This window comes from Neofelis nebulosa, chromosome 13 (genome assembly GCF_028018385.1).
Source record: "Neofelis nebulosa isolate mNeoNeb1 chromosome 13, mNeoNeb1.pri, whole genome shotgun sequence".
NCBI lineage: Eukaryota > Metazoa > Chordata > Mammalia > Carnivora > Felidae > Neofelis > Neofelis nebulosa.
The window spans coordinates 72033727-72038975 of record NC_080794.1 but is presented as its reverse complement, the minus strand read 5'-3'; the positions used below and the strand labels follow the sequence as shown (position 1 = coordinate 72038975).

The 5249-nt window shown below is 44.6% G+C and overlaps 1 long non-coding RNA gene across 1 annotated transcript; it reads right to left on the bottom strand.

Annotated features, from left to right (window-relative positions):
- Positions 1–1459: 1459 nt before the first annotated feature.
- LOC131492466 (uncharacterized) lies at positions 1460–3746 on the bottom strand. The gene is made up of 3 exons (XR_009252053.1): positions 3630–3746; positions 2350–2446; positions 1460–2133 (listed from the first exon to the last, which is right to left on the bottom strand). It is a non-coding gene; the product is annotated as an uncharacterized LOC131492466 (long non-coding RNA).
- Positions 3747–5249: the final 1503 nt, after the last annotated feature.

Sequence of the window (5249 nt, the reverse complement as noted above, 5' to 3'; positions counted from 1 at the left end):
TGATGTCGTAGGAGGACGGTAGGCTCATCTCATCCCTGCAACACAGCTACATAAGTGTCAAATCATTCCGAATACCCAAGAAATCCACCTGAAGACTTAACAGAACACATTCCACAACTAGAGGGAGAGAAGAGGCTGCACTGAGAAAGGTAGGAAGTGTGGAGACGTTTAGGGGAGAAGTGGAAAATGGCTGCTCAGCCAGGGACTAATTTCCCAGCTTCCCTGTAATTGAGTATGGCCACATGACTGAGTTCTAGCCAATAGAAGTTATGTGGAGCATTTCTGGGTCGAACCTTTCAATAAGCAGGTGTGCCCCTTTACTGTCTCTTTACCTTCTGAGATTGGTTGCATATGATGAGGCAGTTCTAGGAGGGGCAGAGCCACAGGACAAAATAATCTGATTCCTGAATCACTGGCACTGCGTGCCAGGGAGTTACCCAACAAACAGGAACAATTGCCTCAGACTGTTATGTGAGTGGAAATACATTTCTGTTTTGCTCAAGTCATTATACATTTTGGGTCTATTTTTAATAGCAGTTTACCTGCCTTAAGTAATACAGAAATTAGTGTCAGAGAGGGAGTGCTAATGTAAGAAACACCTAAAACAGGTGGCATTTACTTAGTAGTTGTGCCATGAAAGTTAAGACAATAGAGCAGGCTGCAAAAATGGTGACCCATGTTATGCAGTGGCAAAATACTTGTTAAAACTGTCGCCCACAATCATTTGGAAGGCAGACCAAGATGGGCCCGTAGCTCTAGGGGGAGCCATTAGAAAGAGACAGAGTGTTAGCACATGTCAGAGTTGAGCTCCTTGCTACTTACAACAAGTTGTGCTGCTAGAAAAATGTGGTCCCTGGCAATAATTGACCAGTTTATAAGCAGAAATAAAAGAAAAGGAAGACAGCCCCCAAATCTGGAAAAGTGTATTGATTCTAGATCCCAAATGGAAAGAAATAAGACTAAAGAAAAAAAAAATATCCTAGACTTAGGACAAAAACTCATTAAGAATTCCCAGTTAAATATGGGGCACCTGGGTGGCTCAGTCAGTTAAGTGTCTGACTCTTGGTTTTGGCTTAGGTCTTGATCTTGTGGTTCATAGGATTGAGCTCCATTTCGGGCTGGTGCTGTGGCATGGAGACTGCTTGGGATTCTCTCTCTCCCTCCCTCCCTCCCTCCTTCCCTCTCTCTCTCTCTCTCTCTCAAAAATAAATAAGCTTGAAAAAAAAAGTTAAAAAAAAAAAAAAAAAGAATTCTCTGTTAAATATAGCAGCTCAGCCCCTGTAGCAAAACTCAGATTAAGGGTGTAGCCTTTCCACCCGAGTCTATCATTCAGATGACCTCAAGGTAGCTGCCATTAAGTTGAGAGAAAGCTATGGACAGGAGGAAAAAAATAATTTAGGCTTCAGAATTATGTCCAGGAAAAAATTTGGGGTGTGGTTACTGGCACTTGGAATCCAGTGGAAGCAAATAAATCAGAAGATTACTAAGTTTTGTAGGGAGTTGTATTACTAAGGAGTCACAAGCTGGGATGAAATCATCTTTGATTGGTCAAGCTTGCCCTTTGTTTCTAAATTTGCCTGAGAAGAAAGTGGGCTAGGAAGGCTGTACAGTCTTTCAGGAGTATACTTCGGAAGTGGCCCAAAAGGATAATGGACAAGGAAGGATATCCAAAAGGATGGAGCAAGGGGCCTTAGAGAAAAATAGATAATGAAACCCTCCCAGAGAGCAGATTAAAGGACTAAGCAAGTCGTTTATCCCCTCTTACCTGGCAAAGGGCCTTCACACTGCCCACCTAGCAAGATTCCATTGTGCTATTAACCAAGGACTCTTTCCCATTCTCCCTTTTTCTGAATGAGAGTTTTATTGCAGTTCTCAAGTCCCTGTTCCTCCATGGCATAGCAGATGCAGATTGGAGGAGCAAATAACTGGGTCTTTTAGTTAATAATTGTTGGACCATCAGGAGCCACATGTAGATCTGATTGAGGAGACGTTGTGTTCTCCAGAGTCCCAGAATTTCAAGTGGTTGTAGAGACTGAATGGAGCTCTGGGTTATTTTCCTTAAGGAGGACGTGGGTGTAGGCTCTCTGTGTGGGATGAAGGGTGCCAATGGACAGTTGTGTCTGGAAGGGAAGACTGATAGATTGACAGCTATTTACTAAAAATCCGTTTCCTCTTCTTCTTGAATGCACAGCTAGGCCACAATTCCCAGGCTACATGTGCAGTTGGATGTGTCTATATGAGCGAGTTCTAGCCAACAGAATGTGAGTGGAAGTGATACAGGCCATTTCCAGGTCAAGAAGGTTGTGTGTCCCCACCTTACTTCCTCCCCCTTCTTTTGGCTGGACATACATAATGATGAGGTCCTGGACCCTTGGGGATAGTACAGCCACAAGCTGGAAGGCGCCTGAGTTTCTGAATCATCACATGGAAAAGAGCTGTCTTCAAACTGTTGAGTAAGTAAAAAATAAACTATTGTTTTTGAACAATTATAAGTGTACTTGTTACCGCAGCTTAGCCTACTTAATTAATACAAGAAGGAACATGGTCTCTCTCTCTCTCTCTCTTTCTCTCTGTCTGCTTAACCCTTTCTCTCTCACTTAAGTCTGGTTGTCATTGCTCTGCCGTATGTATCCCAGATGTTAACTGGCATTTCGTTTTTCCTTGAGTTCTAGATGAAACTAGAATAAACTCTCAATTCCTCCTTCTGTGGGTATCCAAAGCCTTTTCCACAATGTCTCTGAATTCCCAATGGATCTTATGGATTCCTTTCCTTCTTGAGTTCTTCAGCTCATGTGGTCTCTGTTCTGTTCCACAGTGACCAGACATGAAACTCAGACCCTTTTCTGACTCACACACGCATACACATCACACACACCCCTCAGGACACCAATTATTTATGGGCATGAAAGTTTGTGTCGAGGATGACAAAGAAGAAATGGAGGAAGAGCTCACAACCATGGTTGTGCAAACTTTAAATGGAATGTAGGTGTTGCCATTTTTAAGTCACCCACCGGTTCGCTTCACCCACTCTGAACTTATCTGCTTAGTTTCCACTCTTCTCTCTCTCTTTTTCTCCTTCCTCTTTTCTTGTAACAGGAACCAGACAAAAGCTCTTGGAGATGGACAAATGAACAATCTGGCACTCTGGAAATACTAATAAGGAGATGTCCTTTTTTTTTTTTTTTGAGGGGGAGAGGGGCAGAGAGAGAGAGAGAGAGAGAGAGAGAGAGAGAATCTCAAGCAGGCTCTATACCCAGCGTAGATATCAGTATATAAAGTGTGGATTGTGTTCCAAAAAGATCAAAAGCCAAACCAAAGTCCAAACCAGACAATGACCTTCACTCCTAACTCCTGGCCCATAGGTTTGATGCAGGCCCTGAGGACATTTATCTCAGAGGGTCTCATTGGGTCTTTCCTCTCTGACTTTTCCTGCCATCTTGACAGATCTTCTTAGCTGACCTGTGGTTTTGTATGTGGTTCTTGCTCCCCACTCATTCAGATCTAAGACTTTGTTCCTCTCAGTTCCATGCTCAGGCCCAGCCCTGGGAAGTCCAGCCTGGTCAGACTCCCAGAAAGGGAAAGTTGGATGAATGACAGCAGCCTGGGTCAGCCCTCCATTGCCCACTTACCAGTAGCTATAACTTCTTTGGTTTCTGAGCCCCCTGTTATCTTGGCAGACGGTTGGTTGAAGTCTCTAGTCTGCAGAAGCAGGGCTTCAAATTAGTTGTACTCTTCAGGGTCCAGTATCCTAATTTCAGGGGCTCACTTGCTCCCTGAACTGTGGCCCAGCACTACCTATGCCTAATTGGAACCACTGGGGTATTTGCTTAAGTTTTTTGATCTATACTCTCTGTGCTGGGGTTTTGCATGCTGCCTAGATCTTGTAAGCCTAGTTGTCCTTGGAACTGGACAATATCCCTGAAGGACAATATCCCCCTCTTATTGGTGGGCCCTGGTTGGTTCCTTTGTCTAAATAAGCTGATCACCCGGAAGCAAAACCCTGCTGCCTGCCTGTCTTCCAGTGTCCCCTTCTTGACATTGCCCAAGGAGGTCACTTAGAAGCCAGCTGAAGACAATAACTTTCTACATCAGGTGTGTACCCAGGACCACCTGCCTACTAGTTCTCCCAGCTGTGGATTCTTTCTGTGGAGTCCTGAGCTTACAGTCCCTGATACCTGCTTCCTGATCTTCAATTTAGTCTTGATGTCTTTCTTGGAATCTGTGACCTTAGCTCTTTTACTTCCTCTCTCTTTTGAACTGACCAAGCCTTAGAGAGGCATCCGCAACTCCCTCTAACTCCACACTGTGTTGCCAGATTTGCAAATAAGAATACAGGGTACCCTGTTAAAATATAAACATCAGATAAACAATAAATACTGTCTGCAAGTCCCATGCAATATTTGGGACTCACTGACACTACAGATTTATCCATAGTTTATCTAAACTTCAAATCTAGGTGTGCGTCTTATATTTTATTTGGCAATCTTACATCTACAGTTCCTTATAGAAGAAACGGTCTTAAGCTCTTCCTTAAGCATACATAGGTGGTCCTATGCCATAGGATTCCACCCCCATCCCACCCCCACCCCCCACCCCAAGCCAGAGCTGATTGGATCAGGGGTGAGCACTTGTCCTAAAGGCAGCCAGTCCACTGGCTAGCCCACGGGCTATAAGATAGCCTAATATATAAAAGTTTTTCACAAGTGGGTTAATAGTGATCAAGCGACCTAACCAGATGCTGTCTCTCAGGGCTCTGAGCTCAGTGAGAGAAGGTGAGTCAGTTGGTAGGAGGAACACCCCCACACCTACCTCCCACGTCTTACTACCATGCAAATCTCCAGATACTGAAGCCTGCTGGAATCAGCCTGGAAATTTGGGCCCTGTACCTTTTGCTGCTGTCTGCCCCTCTGAAATCTCAGTTCTGGCATCTTCCTGTCCCCATCGTCCCAGTGCCTAGCTCAGGGCCTGCACGTGCCTGGAGATGAATGGCTGCATGCATGTGCTCTCTTTTGGGTTGAGGTGGTTGTGTGTGAGGGGTTAGAAGCCCTGCCTGGGGCTTCTGGCCTTGCACCCTCTGCTCATCTAACCTTGGGCATGTTACTCAAATTCCCTAAGCCTCCATTTTCTCCTCTGTAAAATGAGGGTGGTATTATTTGCCTGCTGTGAAGTTTAAAATAGCAGATGTGTGAAAGCCTACACATAACAAGCCCTCTAAAACATTTAGTGCATCTGAGTAGAAGGAAGTTTTT